We start from the raw sequence: 16,680 nt of genomic DNA on the forward strand, positions 1-16,680 counted from the left end.
TTACATTAGGATGCAGTTAACTTTGATTAACCAGAGGTTGGTAAAACAGCACTGCACTATATTTAGTTTCACATCACTTTTTTTCTACGTGTTATTATGCAAATTTTTGCACGAGCCTTATTTCAAATGCAACCCAACTCTGTTTTCTTCCCTGCTTAGGGGGAATCTGCATTCCTGCATGGCCAACAAGAGCACCTGACCGAGCTGTGCTCCTTGCTCTGGCAGCATCCACCTGCCCAACCAACCTCATGATATGAAATCATCACATCAAAGATTGCCAGCGCTGGGCTTTCATCCCCAGGACTAAGATGGAGGTGAGGGCTGCTTGCTCTGGGGCAAATCTTCCCACTCTAAGAGGAGAAATCAGAGACCAAACACTTGCAAACACCTCCATCGCATACTTACTGATGGACTTGGTGTGGTCTGTAGCTGTAAAGTTGGTGGGAGATTTTCCCCCATCACTGGAAAATATTGATTTGGTGGAAAGGGAATGGACCATAGTTGGGGTTGTAAATCTTCCTTCTTCTACAATAGCTAACAGGGAGCTTGGCCTCTTTGAGGCTTAAAGTATCTTGTCAGGTCACTGCAGACTCACACAGAAGGGACTGGAAATGGTCCAAAAACTCCTCCTCAGCTTCCAAACTCCTCGTCACAACTGCGTAAAAGACAGTCATTGAGCAGGGTTGGTGCAAATAATCACCAGTACTGTGGAAAGATCATCCTGGACTCTGAAAACGAAGCACAAAAGTCAAATCCGGACAAATTTCTTGGCATTCAATCCTCCTACCTTCAGGCCAGATCTCCAGGTTAATACTCCTAATGAGATAGTGGCAAAAGGGATGTTCACAAGAATTCACTTGGCAAAGCCAGCTGAATAGTTAGATTTAACATTGCTTTTCAGTTCAGTGAGTGCTGAGTATCTACATCCTGCAGCTGGCTTTGGAAACCGTGGTCTGATCCAGGGCCTCTGGACATCTCCGACATCTCCCCCGTCAGCTGCTGGCCTCAGAGCGGCTCCTGCTGCCTGTGCATCTTTAAGCCGAGATGATATGAAATCTAACCCTCGCTCAATACCAGCTATTTAGAAGGCACTGCAGACCACAGGAACAGAAACACGTGTCCAGATTTTCACAGAGCTCTCAAAATACAGCCCCAGCAATGCCGAGTAGACGCAGTCTGCATTTTAAAAGGCTGGTTGGAAGCGCTGGTGTGGTGTTCATGCATTTACCCATTTCCAGCTGTGCCCCCCAGCAGGTTTCCTTACCTGGGCTGGCCACCCGCACTGGGCTATAGGCCAGCTTCACGGATGGGTTGGGTGCTCGCATGTGTAAGCCCAGTGTAGGCTGCAGGACGTATCCGGGGTCACCTTAGGAGGCTGCATGAGAGCAGAGGGCTGGAGCCAGGACTCCTGCACGTCAGGTTGGTGCTCCCAGCCCTACCCACCACCCTCTTTGTTCTGAAATCCCCATCAACAGGGAGGGTGAAGGAGAGGACAGGCAAAACGCTTCTGGGGCAGCTGCCTACAAGTGCAGACCATAGAAAAGGGATTAGCTCTGTCTTCAAAATGCAAATCCCCTTGACACACGCCAAGCTCGCAGGCACTCCTGGAGCCGTTTGCCCAGTCCTGACTTCCTGCTTTACACAAGCACGAGCTTTGCCAACTTAATGTCGGAGGTATGAACACCGGTGAATTAAAACGGAGCCTACAAATGAAAAGCCGATTAGCAGATATTAGAAGGACACCGAGATGAAGAGGCCGCAGTGATGGAGAAAGGCTCCTCGCCCCCACCTTAGTGCATAGCACAACCTCCTCCCTGATCTCGGTGGTTCCTTTGCCATGTCCTAATCCCCTTGCACACAGACAAGGGGATGTCAGTGGGAAGAGGGGCTTCTGCAGACTTGTCTGTGTCAATTTACACAGAAATTACACAGAACCTCAAGAAGAAAAGGGGATCACAGCAGGCTCCTTGCTCTCCAGAGCAGCCCTATGCAAGGTGACTGTGCAACAGGAAGTTTCCCATTGCCGTTAGGGAAAATACCAGAGGATTTATGGAGAAATGTGGCTGAAAGGCTTTCAGGTAAGCAGACAGTAAAGCTGTGCTTTAGCATCACTCTTACAGCCCAAACTTTCGCATTCCTACCCTGCACTCAGCATTTACACACATTTCCCTAACCTGGATGCTCATTAAACTGGGAGACTTGGGTTGCCAAATCATCACTGTCAACCAAGACCTGACTACCCATCAGATGGATAGACTAAACTGCTGCAAAGAAGTGGTGTTGGCCCAAGCCAGCAGGCGTTGGGATGGTCAATGAGAAGCTCTACCAAAGCTGCTGCAGTCTGAGCAGTTCACACAAAGCCAAGGGCAAGCAGAAAATCTCTTTCCCTGATCTCCAAAACAGGCTGAAATTCAAATGGGTCAAAAGGGCTTGTGGGAAGGGAAAGACCTGCTGACTTCTCATCAATATTAGTTATTCCACTTCCTCCTCCATCATCCCTTGATGCAGCATTGCTCAGGGGAGGCCGTATCAGGTGAGTGCAGGAGTCCTTCCACTCATGGGCTGGCAAGGAACTGAAGGAGTGAGCAGGAGATGCTGAGATTGATGATCAAAGATCACTGCAAGTTTCCTGACAGTCAGTTTTACACCTTAGGATTTATGAAGGGAACAAGGAAAAGCCACTGGAGAAACACTGGCAAAGGCAAGTTTGAAACGCAGGGTAAAGATTGGTCTTTTCCCTCCCTTTGTTACTAAACAGTCAATTTGGAACCTGAGATTTTCGCGCTCCTGAATGCCTCTTGTGTCTTCCCAAAGTGGGACATACCCACAAGCAATTTGGTAAATTGAAGCCAAACACTTCAGTCACAAAGCCAGCTTAACTTCACAGGGAAAACAAGGCCAGCATTAACCCGGCTTTCTTCAAGTAACGTTGCAGGTTTTTTTCTGTTAAGAAATAAATTACTGGCTCCGGGAGGAAGAAAGGAATCGCTTTGCTGTGATAATTGCAAGGCACACAAAAAAGGTAATTTCTGCCTGACTCCCATTTAGAGAACGGCTCAGCTTTCCCCAAACAGCCTTAGTTACCAACAGAAAGCAAGCACTGAAATATGCAAATATTTAAAAACCAGCAAGCAAAACCCTGGAGAAGAAGGAACAAAAAGGAAGAGGAGGAAGGGGTGTCTGCAGATACAGACACTGCAGGCTGGGGGCTGCTTTTCTGAAGCCTCCAAGAAGTTTTCTCCAGGGTCAGCCCAGGAAAACAATGCCTGGGGGACATGCTCCGAGGTCCAGCTCCCAAAGCATCCTATACCCACTTGAACCACCAAAGCAGATCGCTCCCGTGCAGGCTGTGATGTGGGCAGAAGCCTCAGCCTGCCCTCGCACCACTCGAAGCAGGGTATTCAAATGCTCCTTAGGCTTTGGTAGCAACACCCCAAAGAAGGGACAGCCCACACCTCTCACCTCTATCCCAGCCTGGATGAAGACCAGGCAGATATTCCAGCTCTGTTTTACACCTGGCTGGCATTGAAGGTTATGTTCCAAATCATGAGACCTGCAGATTTCATCTCTTTAATCAAACCAACACCTATATTCCGAAGCTTTCATTCCAGTAACTTTGCTTGCCCTTGACAACAAGGTCTATGTCAAGTGACTGGTCACCCTTAACCCAAGAAAGGACCATCTGCAAAGTGGTCTCACTTGGGGGAAAGCAGTTGGGGGGGATCCACTTTCTTTGCTTGTATATTGTTAATAACCTCAATAACTTGTGCTACCAATTACACCAAGAGTTTTCCCATTCCTAAAATGCTTTATAGGAAATTAAGGTTTTATACTGTGGGCTAGTGACTCCCAATGTAAATGGGACATGTTGGGGTTATAGTGCTCCCAACCTGGGCAGGTTTCAAGCTCAAAAGAGGCAGAAGGAAATATTCCTTTGGGAATTATTTGCAGAGCTGGGAAGGAAGTTCCTTGCACAAGAAAGAAAATGATGCAAATTCATGGAACAAAATATCCCTCAAAAGCAACTTTGTGGATAGCACAGGAAATGCTGGAGCTCCAAATCACTGTGATTAGGTAAAGGATTTTAGAGGAAGCATCTTGCTCTTATTCCCACTGCCATTCTGACCTGTACAGCCTGTTCCTATAGGGAGCAGCTCCTATGGATCTATCAAGCCCAAGCACATCCCTCCTTCCCCATCCCGCAGCCCATTCCCTGGGTATCCCATGGTGTCGGTGACACCGGGGAGCCCTGTCCGAGGTGGGTGGGTGGCAGAGGCCGGCGCTCATGTGAACCCGAGGGGCTGGGTGCATTTTCCTCCCCGCACGCTGACACGGCTCCGCTTTTGTTTCCTGAGTAAATAGAAAAGCCACGGTGGCAGGAAGGAGAAAGGCGAGGCAAGGGCTGGGCGAGCAGCGCCTGTTTACAATGACAAAGGGGCTCCGCCACACTTCGGGGAGGAAATTTTCCTTCCAGACTTCAGGCCTCATTAAGTGAGTGGGCACAGCTAATAGGCTTTGTGTGCGAACGGCCCCAGCCTTGCAAGGTCCAGCTGTCACTGGGGCGAATGTCAAAAATAACAGCGGGCTCAGCCATTCTCCACCCCGCTCCGGCTTTAAAATCTCTCTTTCCGAGGGGGAGGAGCAGGCGCCGAAAAGTAGCAAGCAATTAACGGGAGACAAAAGCAAATGGACCCGCCGGGGCTGATTGCGGGAGAAAGGGGGAAAAGTTCCCCTGGAGGTGGGGAAGACACAGAAGAGCTTGAAGAGCCCCCGTTGTCACGAAGAAACTCGTTGCAGTGATAAATGCACAGGCGGGGCTAGGAGGATGCTCAGGAATTGAGGGTCTCGGCGGTCCCCCTCCTGCTGCAGCCGTCTCCCTGCCACGCGTCTTCGCTCGCCGGTATCTCCCTCACAGATGGTGACTCCGAAACAGCGAGCACATGTCTTCCCTCGGCTAATCCGGAGGTCAGGCTCCTCCCAGGTTTAGTCTCTCGCTGCCAGCAGAAAGCTGACAAAATTATGCAGAAATAAATATGCTTCTGTGTTTAACTTCTCTCTTTCACCCCCACCCAATCTCAGCCTGCCCTGAAATCATGTTTGCATGCGTTTAGTTTATCCCCCCACTCTGTCGGCTCCGTCTGGAGGAAGACGCACACATGGCTCGTTTGAGGGTATTTGCGATGCATGCGACACATCAATGGGGAAAAAGGGTTTGAACATCTCCAGAACTTTAATAGCGTATGGGGTCTTGGCATCCGCAGCCCCGCAGAACGTGCCTGCTGTATTTTTAGCTCACCTCGAGCTGACTTTGATTTCAGGCAGCAGCACCGCAAACTCCAGAGCTTGCCACAGTTTCTTTGTGCTGACGGATGTGCCTTTACTCCATACCCGCGTTTTTAAAACACGTGGGGTCATCCCTTCACTTTTACTGCTAAAGAGTGTATTTCCATCAGCCTTTCAGCCGTTGGGTCTCTGCATCAAGGCAGATTGTGCCTGAGCAGCCTGAACTCATGGTATTTACACAGCCCTTTGCTACTCCTGGGTAGAACACATGAGCTACCAGCAGTGGGTTATGCATACCAGACAACTTAGGGGCCAAACCATGTCTTTAAAATGGAGAGGTGTTTTCTTTGGGAAAATCCTCCATATCCCATGTCTGGGAAATGGAATTCCTGAAACAAAGGCACTTGCAGGCATCTGCCTTAGCACAAGGGTTCAGACTACAAGAACAGTTTGGCCTCACAGTATCCCAGAAGATCAAGTTGGGGATTTCCTACCTGTAAGCCCAGGCAGAGCTCCAGGCTGCTGGGAAGGGCTGGGATGTGCAGTGCAGTGAGGTCAAGGCAAAGGATGCCTGCAATAGACACAGTCCCAGAGTTGCTCAGGGCACCTTCTCCAGAGCCCAGCAGCCTCGGAGAGGAGATGCTGACACACCTGATTCAATTCTGGCTTCAAACAGTGGCTGCACACCTTTCCCATGCCGCATTTCATTTCCCGTTTCATCATGCACAGATATGCTGCTATAAAACATAAAGAAATCACGTAAGAGGAAGTTTTGGGTTAGTTTGACACAAAATATGGCCCCAGAAGAGGTAAATCACACCTGGAAACCCCGGAGGGCCCCTGAAAGCAGCACAGAAATCTTGCCTGAATGAGGCTCTCAAAAGACACAACAATACACCTTGATGGGAAGGAAGCAGCGAGAGAGAGCCTACTCCAAACACATCTGCTCAGATCCAGGGTTCAGCTTGTTGCACTTGTACAGGGAAATCTGTGCAAACAAACAGTTATTGAATGGGTCAACGGAGCAGGGCGGCTGAAGGAGCCCAACAATGGGGCGGTTTATTCACTTAATGTATGCCAAGGCCATTCACCAGGCAAGCACCTCTTAAGGAGCCACGTGACAGACAGACTCAATTTGCCATTTGCCAAGGTCATGCAATTGGGATGCCGTGGACAATCTTGGATAACGGGAGCTACACGGATGGTGAGGAAGCTGCCTCGGTTCCAGTGCTTCCATGGTGCTGGGGTTTTGTTCTCTCTAATTGCACACTGGAAGGGGAGGAGGTTGCTGGGCTGCTCATTGAGATGCAGTGCTTTGTGGTTTGAGTGGTTTACCTTCACAACACTTGGGAAGTCGATGTGTGTGTCCCCACATCGCCATGTGCCCTTCCTCCATTGCCGGTCCTTCCATTGCCAGCCTCATGTCAAGTGGGGTTTGGAGTCCAGCAGCAAAGGCAACGTGGAGCCAACAGCACCTGGGGAAGGACATGAAAAAGTAGGTGGTGAGCTCAGTGTTTTATCCATATGCAACCTCAGCGTTCTCCATGCTGCAAAACACCCAGAGATCCAGCTGTGCAAACAGAGGGTTTGACAAAGTCATCCTCCCCTTCTGCCCAAGGACCCTTCATGGCCGCTCACAGCTCCTCTGCCTTTATTTGCTGTTCAAACACAATTGATAGATAACCTTTCTTTAAAATAAAGCAAACAGACTGTTTATGGACCGCAGCAGTCTCCAGTTGGAGTTCCTCCAACCCTCCTGAGTGGGGGTGAAGCGATTGCAGGCTGTAGTTTTTCTCTGCTTGTTGATGGAGGTTTTGTTCAACCCTCCTTAGGCTGCAACATCATAGAATCCCAGAATGGTTTGGGTTGGAAGGGACCTTAAAGCTCATTCAGTTCCAACCCCCGGCCACAGGCAGGGACACCTTTCACTAGAGCAGCTTGCTCCAAGCCCCATCCAACCTGGCCTTGAACACTGCCAGGGATGGGGCGCTGCTTCTGGTGAATACCCACCTTTGGCATAGGATAGGGACTCAAGGTGGTGGGGATGGGGTTTCACACTGTTTGCACACTCAGGTGGGATTGTGCTCCGGGTAAGGCAGCGCAGAGCACCCAGAGCTGCTGGACAGCCAGTGAGCAGGATCTAAACACCATTTTAAAGCATTACCCTGGATCTCCAACAGAAGACACCAGGAGGGGAAAAGCATGAGAACAGGCTGATGAAGAAGAGAAGAGGAGGAGCAAGAGAAGAGGCAGGAAAGGGAAGAAGGAGGAACAGAGAGGCAAGGACAATGTTGCCTTTGGGGGACCATCCTGCACCTCCTTTCTTGCTTGGCTGGAGGCTGCTCCTGATCCCACACACACCAGGGTGGATGTGGCGACCGCTTTGCTGATGGGTCCCCCAGCCTGCCACAATAAGGTGGAGATTGTTGGGGGTGCACATTGTGCATCCTTACCTCTTCGCCTTCACCAGCGATCCCCTTCCCCCTTGATGCTGAGATCCGCCAGGATTTCCTACGCATCTGTATGCAAATCACAGGCTGCCAGCACCAGGAGAGGGACTTTGTTCAGAGCATCCCTGGCACAGCTGCTCTGCTTCCCGGGGCCGGGCAGGAGCCGCTCCGGCTGCCTGCACTGCGGGGCTTGGGATATGGAAACACCAAGTAAAACATTTCATGATGTTAGGGAATGATCCATCCCACAGCCGTGGTAAATGCGGTGCTAAAGGTCTTGGATATGGGCAAGGGAAAATAAAACCTGCTTCTATGAAGCGTTCGAATAAGGGAAGAGGGAGGTAGAATTATAGAATAGTTAGAGTTGAAAGGGACCTTAAAGATGATCCAGCTCCAACCCCACAGGCAGGGAGAAGCAAACGACAGAGCCAAGTTTGGGGAACCAAACGTATTGATGTGGCTCCTCGTGTCCAGCTCAGTGCCTGGCTGGGGAACAATCTGCTCCCAGCCTGGAACACAGATTCTTGCAGCTGAGACTTGGTGGCAGGACTTCAGTTCCTTCCAGCCCAAGAGACACAAAGCACAGCTCCCTCCCTGCTCCTACATACGATAGCTTTGCTTTTCTTCTGTATCTCAGCCAAAAACCCCCCTCCTTCTGCCTTCTCCTCGGGTAATCTTTTTCTGTTAGAAACCCACCACGGTCTCAATATAAAGCCCATTGTCTCAAAAACCTGTTTGTTTTCAGCAAGAAGCATTTACAGAGCCCCAGCGAGTTCCCAACAGCCTCTGCAAACACAGCAACCTGAAACACCCTGGGAGGTGATTTTTCAGTCTCCCAAGAGAAGAGCACTGGAAATCTCTGCCGATGCTAAAATGAGCCATTGCTCCCCAAAATAGAGTATTATGTTAGAGGTGCTGGCCCTGAGGACCTACATGGGATGGTTGTCTGATGGGGTGGGCAAACCACAGCCACCCCATGGCACCACCTCCCCTTCTCACCACTGGAAATCATAGAATCCCAGCCTGGTTTGGGTTGGAAGGGACCTTAAAGCCCATCCACTTCCAACCTTCCAACCCGGGGACACCTTCCACTAGAGCAGGTTGCTCCAACTCCATCCAGCCTGGCCTTGAACACTGACACAGACAGGGCAGCCACAGCTCCTCTGTGCCAGTGTTTTGGGGAGCAATAGGCAACCCTCGCATTGAGATGCACGGTGCTCACAGGACAAGCAAAAACCACCATAAGGTGGCTTTTTACCAGTGTCAGGCTGATGGTTCAGCTCCACACATGGCCAGCTGGGGTGGGAAACCTGTGTGCAAACTCCTTGGGCCTCTCTGGTGCCGTCTTCCAACCGCGTTGTCATTTGCAACTCAAACAGCCGGTGCCTCAGGGGATCTGTTTATTTCCTTCTTTCTGCTGGACCAGATTCTTTGGCTCAACACTTTCTAAAAGCAGATTTTATTTTTCCCTTCATCCCATGTGACACGGATGCAAATGGGGAACAGTAGGATGCCGGCTTATCTTTTATTTGTGCTTTTAGGTTATAATTGCAGTCTGAATCACTGACTTTTAAGTTACGGCGTGTTCTGCCTCAGCGGAGAAAGGGAGAGGAGCGGAAACAGGGGAGGATCCCTTGAAGTTCAGCAACACCAAACAGCTTTGCCTTCAGACAAAAAAGCATTTGCAAGTGTTCCTCCCATCCGTTAAAGGCACAAACTATTTCCGCGATGAAATAATAAAGTGAGTTAATTGAGATGGAGGGAAACAAAATAATCGAACGAGAAAGGCTGCTTTGGTTCCTGTGTGACCATTGTGCTCACGCTCTTAGCATCCTTTCCCTAGCTCTGATTTGGGGAGCTCAATGTGTTTCAATTAGCCCCCAAAACCATCATTTTGGTGGATGGCAAACCAGAGCTCCTTACCTTCCCCGTCCATCCCCTGCCTGATGCAGTGAGCTGTCTGGCCGCTGTCACCACATCCGTCCTCGTTCCTACTGGAGCTGGTGTGTCTGGCCGCGCCACGACCTGCATTAACACATCCCATAGGAGCCAGGGCTGCCGTGTCCATGGAGCCACGGACATGAGAGGCAATAAAGCAATGTCAGTCCCGCTGGCTTCTCCCTCCTTCCCATCCCCCTGCAGGGATGGAGAGTGGGATGTTGATGTAAATCCCCAAACAACGTGGTCTCAGCCATGGAAAGGGGATTTTCACTCAGTGCTGAGCCCTAGCTTCCTTTTAAAGGATGTACATGTTTGATTAGCCAACCTCAGCACCCCCATAGCATCAGGTCAGGGTAATTAGAGACCTTGTGTTAATGAGTAAACAACAGCTCAAGAGCCTAATTGACACTTCCAAGCCCATGCACGTTGCTAATTGCCAGAGCTGAACCCACAGCCCCTGAGTTAACACAAAGTAAATCCTTCCTATGAATAAGTTATTCCCTCTATTCCCAACACCAGGAACTCTCCAGCACTAGGACAGGGGAAGAAATACAAGTGGCTGGGAAAGGTGCTGCAAAATGCAAAGGGCTGGGATGAGTGCTGCAAAATGCAAGGTGTTGGGATGGGTGCTGTGAAAAGCAAGGTGTTGGGATGGGTGCTGCTAAATGCAAGGTGTTGGGATGGATGCTGTGAAATGCAAGGTGTTGGGATGGGTGCTGCTAAATGCAAGGTGTTGGGATGGGTGCTGTGAAATGCAAGGTGTTGGGATGGGTGCTAAGAAATGCAAGGTGTTGGGATGGGTGCTGCTAAATGCAAGGTGTTGGGATGGGTGCTGTGAAATGCAAGGTGTTGGGATGGGTGCTAAGAAATGCAAGGTGTTGGGATGGATGCTGCAAAATGCAAGGTGTTGGGATGGACGCTGCTAAACGCAAGGTGTTGGGATGGGTGCTGCTAAATGCAAGGTGTTGGGATGGGTGCTGCTAAATGCAAGGTGTTGGGATGGGTGCTGTGAAATGCAAGGTGTTGGGATGGGTGCTGCTAAATGCAAGGTGTTGGGATGGGTGCTGCTAAATGCAAGGTGTTGGGATGGGTGCTATGTGCCTTTCTGCCCTGTTTAAAGCCCATCCTGAAGCTCCTAAGCAGACAATACCATCGCACTGCCCCTTGTGCCCCCGGCAATGACCCTGCAGGACCACCCTCCTCGGAGGTGAATGGTAAAGCATCCACCCTGCTCCACCAGCCCTCTCAATCTTCCCCAGACAAAGGCTGTCTTGGGGGAGCAGGCCCTGGGGAGGGGGCCGGGGCAGGGCTGTCTGGTGGGAAGCGGTGAGGCTGGGTCACACAGGGATAGGTTTGGAGATGCGGGAGAGCAGAGGTGAAAGGGCAGCCCTCCCTCCCCACTGCCCTCACGCACTCCTCCTGGCCTTTGCTTCCCGATCCCGCTGCTCCCCCCCAGCCTGGCCTCAGAAAGAAGGAGAAACCAATGTAATTCATGGAGTTTTTCACTCCCGGATAATTTACGGATGCAGCATCTGCCGGACACGGGGGACACTGTACTTAATCTCAGCATCCAGTCCTCTAGCCTCTTTCATCGTAAGTTTGGGTATTATTCAGGCCCAGACGATCATTGTAGGTCTGTTCCCAACTGAAACATTCTGATTTATGTTTTTCCCCCTAAAAGTACTCCAAAAAGCACTAAAAGTACCTCGCTTTGTCTGACACCAATCTAGCACAGTTCACCCAGGCAAACTGCACTGAGAAACTCAGCCCAAGGATCACACCTCATCCCGTGAGAGCTCAGGCTTGGGCAGGACATGATGGAAACAGCGAGCCAGCCTTCATTTCTTCCCTCTGCACACAGCAGGGGCTGAAACCTGTCTCATCAAGTAAAGCCTTCTTTAAATTAGGTTGATATTATGGACTTAAGAAGCTCCTGGTGACAGGATCAACACAGACAGGCTGAAACAAATACCTGAGCTGAAAACAGAGGTGGAGGCAAAAGACAGCAAGCAATAGGAGCTTTGAAATGCCCCATAGTGCGCAGCTTGGGTATCCTGGTGAGAGACATCCCTGCAGTTCTGCCTTGATACAAAGCAACATCAGAGGATGGAAGTGGGAAAGGGATGTCTCCTTCTTGTCAAAGAAAGAGACAAACCCCCCCGTAAGCAAAATCACCCCCCAGTCCATTTACCAGCCAAAAGCTGCTTCACTCCAGCTGATTCCCTGCCCGTGTAGAGCCTAATTGTGAAAAATCAATTGTGAAGTGCACTGGATATTTACATATCTTGATGCTCGGGTTAGTGCAGCATCACTCTGGGCTGCACATCCAGTTGCAGACCTGTCCCTGTGTCCCCATCCACAGGCTCCACGTGCCCCCAAGCAGTGGCTGGAGCAGGCAGGCCAGGCTGGGCACAGACCAGATGCATACTTTCATATAAGACTCACTAATGGCCTTTCAGGTACAACATTATTATTTTCCTCTAATGGCTGCTTTTCTCCCTTTCTTCCTGGCTGGCTCATAAAAGGCACATCATAACTACAGAGGGAAGGGGGGGGGAAAGAAGGCAAAAGCTTTGCAAATTACAGCAATCAGAGAGCCTGAACCATTAGGAGCATCTGGGGCTGCATTTTACATAACAGTGGACACTTTCTTTGAAACAATTACAGCTAATAATGAATTAGGATTGACTGGGCTGTAAACGTTTCAAATTGCAATTCAGAGACTGTCACTCCTCACCATCCCCTTCTCGCTGGAAAAAAAAACCCTCTTAATGCTCCACACAAGTACTATAGTGGGGATCGCCCAAGATGAGCTTCTCCACAGCCACCAGTGCCAGGTCCTGCTCTCTGGTCTCATCCTGTCGTGCTTGAACAGGAACACAATCCTGTTCGATTTGGGATCTTGCCTCCAAACGTGGCCAGTGGCAGATGCTTCAGGGAAGAGTTTGCAGCGTAAATTGATGTATCCAGGCGCTTTGTCCTTGCCTGTTTTGACTAATCCCAGTTTAGGGATGGATCAGCAGGCTGCCCTTTTCTTCTTAAGGAACTGCTTTCCAAAGGGAGTTGCTGTATTTTGGCCCATGGGGTGCCCTGTCTCCAGCTGCCCCAGCCCCGGTAAGCCCAGTGCTACCCTGACATCTCCAGCCCAGTCTAATTCCAGGTTCTTGTCCCATTCCGTGGGGAACTTGGCTGCCTTGGAGCTCAGATGTCACACGTACCCACAGCTGAGACCGTACCCCATTGGTGGCTCAAAGTCCATAGAATCACAACGGTTTGGGTTGGAAAGGACCTTAAAGTTCATGCAGTTCCAACCCCCTGCCATGGGCAGGGACACCTTCCACTAGAGCAGGTTGCTTAAGCTGTGGCTTTTTCTGCCTAATTTGGGGGCAATGAGACCCTTCAGGTGTAGGGAACTTAAGAAGTGGATGAGTTTAATAAAACCTAGAATTGTTATTGTTCTTCTTATCTTGTCTCTGGGGGTTCCACCAGCTCTGCAATGCCATCGAGTGGGAACCCACCATACAAACATAGACTGGAGCTGTCCCAAAGCTGAGACATCCCTGTCCCGTCCCCCCCCCCCCCCCCAGATTCCCCCAAGCAGAGCAAGAACACAGCCAGGGGGTCACTGCAGCTCAGTTCCCCACTATGGCCTGAACAAACCCCTCCAGCTGGGCTCCATCTCCCACCGCAGCTGCCTGAGCACCCAGGTAGCTAAACACAGAGTTAAGCAAAAGGCATCAATTCCTTCACTTTTGCTGGCATAAAACCCTTCCTTCAGAAGGCAGCGAATATAGAGGCCGAGATTGAGAGGGGGGAACATTCCCAGCCCCTCCGCTGGGAGTGCAGATGTGGTATCAATGGGGTGATCTCTACCCTCTCAAAGCCCCCTTCTCTCCCAAGTTGGCAGGTCCTAAAAGGCCACTTGTTTTGCATGTTAGCTGCTGTGTCACCCATCGTCTCCCAGGGCAGCAGGGTCACCTCAGGTCTCTGAGACCCTCCACACTGGCTGATGCTCATCCCTGTCCCCATCTCACTCCTGTCCCCTGTTACCTGGGGGACACCAGCCATAACCAAAGCACAGTGCACACAAAGGGGCAGCCAAATCCTTCCAACCTCAACCCTTCCCAGAGCAAAAGCAGCACAGAGATGAAAGGAGGCAAACTCAACCTTAAGTAGAGGAAAGACCACACTACTGCATCAGATACACCCCGAGGAACTTATTTGTATCTATCCCTCAATGATATTTGAGTTTTGAAATGCTCAGCAAGCTGCTCCGTTGACATCAATGCACAGAGCACATCTGCCACCTTTTGCACCCCAGACCCACCTTTCTCCCACGGCATCTCTTTCCCTTCTATGGGAAACCCGCAGCCTTGCAATAAGCTGCCTATTTTATAGAGATGGCTCACACCAGCCTTAAAACTCTAATTATAGAAGAATAACAAGGCTCTAAAGCTCAGAAGCACTTAGATATTATTTCAAGCCAACCAACGAGGAAGTTACAGCTGCTGTAATTAAACATGACACAGAGAAGTCAAGCATTAAAAGCAGGTTCATTAAGAAAGCGCCGGGACTCAGTGATCCATAAAGGCAGGACCTTGTAGTCATGGGGCAGCCAGAGAGAGATGCAGAGAGGGGAAGTCTCACCCATCTACCCTGAAAAGGCAGCAACAAAGCTACTAATTGTGTTTGCCCTGATGATAACGAGCCACTGGCAGGACTTTGTGCAGTACAGCTCAGTCACCGGCTGCAGTGGGGTGCCCTGGCCATCACCCCCATGCTGGGGCACTGGCCAGGCACCACGCACGGTCAGCACCACAGCACCCATCACTTTGCTTTTCACCCATGTGCGAAAGGAGGGGGAGAAAGCCAGGTCCTGCCTCATCCTTCCTGCTCCCTCCCAGCTGTGATTTCCCTTGGGATGCCACGCGCTGGGTATCCCAGTCCTAAGCCATTAATTCTTCTCATGCGCTAATTAAGCAGATCTCTGGGATGGGTGCTCAAGTCCAGTGGAAGCTGGAGCAAAGCAGCATCCCAGGGCTATAACCTACCAAGCCATCCTGACCCCAAAGGGGAGAAAAACCCATTGGGGGGGGGGGGGTTGACCATAGCCATAAGAACACCCTCCAAACACCCCCAGAGCTGGAGCAAACCCCACCAAACCCCAGCAAGATGAAGAAGAGGGGATGAAAAATAGAAGAAAGGAGGATGAACAGCATGACCCCCCCTGACCCGGAGCGTGCAGCCCTGGCTTTGTGCAAGCCCCTTCCCCCCTAACTCCTGCCTGTACAATCAGGGCAGCTGCCTGGAACGGGGCCGGCTGCCGTGGAGGAGAGGGCAAGGGGGCAGAGAGTAATTTATTTACTCCTTACAATGTGCTGTTTGAACAGACTCCTAAAGAAAACGGAGGAGGAAGCAGAGCTCTGCCAGGCGGGAGGAAGAGGAGGAGGAGGAGGAGGATGGGGGGGATGATGTGAGACTAGGGGAGATGGTCCTAAATGGATTAAAAATTTACCCTCCAACTGTGGGGCTTTAATTGATACACGGGGAGGGGGCGAGCGGTAAGATTTCCCTCTAATTGTATTAAAGATACACTAATTAGGTTGATTAAAACCAGAGAGGCTGCTTCTTTCTTTCCTCAGAAGGCCTAAGGGATGGCAATGGGGGGGGGGGGGGGGGGGGGGGGGAGAAGTGCCAACAGATTGGAGTCCTAAAAAAGAAAGGAATGAGAGGGAAAAGTGCGTAGCCCTTGCGAGAGGTGCACCAGGGAGAGCAGGAGCAGCGTCCCAAGCACGTTAGGATGGCCAAAGCTTTGCCTTCCCCCCAGCAATGAAGTGCCAGGGAGGCAGAGGCACCCTCACAGCTCCAATACCCCAAATTCTCAGGCTTTACTCATCTGTGATGCCCTAAAAAATGCAGTTTGCAGTTATTTTGCCCATTTTGTGATGTTTGTATCAGTCATACCTATACAAATCACTATAAATCCTGGTGGGTATATAGATGTGCACGCGTATGATAAAGCTTTAAAATAGGGACTCTACTTTTCCCGCAGAGAGAATAAACCTAAAGCAGTTGGTTTAAATGCTCAATCCCCTCCTAAGTGATCCCAGCTATTGCAGGATGAGCATTGAACGGAAGAGGATGGACAAGGTCACCTCAATCACCAAAACTTCCCATTGATCCCTTCTGATCTCTTGTGACGCCAACCCTCATTACAGCACCCACTGAGTGGGGTCTGAAAACCCATCCGAAAACCCCTTCAGAGCCCATGTCATCTTCTTACCTGGGATTCCTGGTGTGAGGAACCACGTGAGCATTCTTCTTTCTGTAAGAAAGACAAAAAGGTACTTTTCAGCCCCAGGAAAAGTTTACCCTGTGACAGGTTTTATTGCTCGTGTATGAGGCAGTAGTAGCTAAGTGAGCTTTCCAATGGCCAAGCTATAAAACAGGATGGCAAAGAAAGGGTGATAAACAACATTGTGTGTTTTCTTCCCCTCTTCCTCTTCCAAATGACCATTTTCTCCTTAGCCTGAAACCACGGGATGAAGAGCAAACTCAAATTGAGGAAGGAAGCTGATGCTTCCATTACTGCATAATCAGGGACCGAAAGTGCCATCAACAGAACTGCCTTTGCAACCCAGCAGCTTTCAGATAAACTCGAGTGAAAGGAAGACCATTTTCTTTGTGGGTCTTTATGTTCCTGAACCACCACCTCCACCACCTCCCTTCTGCCCTTTCCTCTTAATGGTTGGTTAGAAAAGAGGAGAATTGTAGGGTTTCTGGGATGTGCGAGCTCAGGATACGCAGCTAAAGAATGGTTCAGGTTGGAAGGGACCTTTCAAGGTCATCTATCCAGAGGTCTGGGCTGGAGTGATGCCCTGAGAAGGCAACTAATCCCAAAGAGGCTGGAAGAGTGACTGAATTGCAATTACCCAAGGGATGAGGAGACCAGAGGCAATTTGCCCCCTTTTCCCCTTAACAGACCCCATCTTTCAGGCTGCCCAAG

The sequence above is a fragment of the Pezoporus wallicus genome, unplaced genomic scaffold, assembly GCF_028554395.1.
Source record: "Pezoporus wallicus isolate ANWC-B61680 ecotype Strahan unplaced genomic scaffold, APGP_CSIRO_Pwel_v1 contig_11133, whole genome shotgun sequence".
Taxonomy (NCBI): Eukaryota; Metazoa; Chordata; class Aves; order Psittaciformes; family Psittacidae; genus Pezoporus; species Pezoporus wallicus.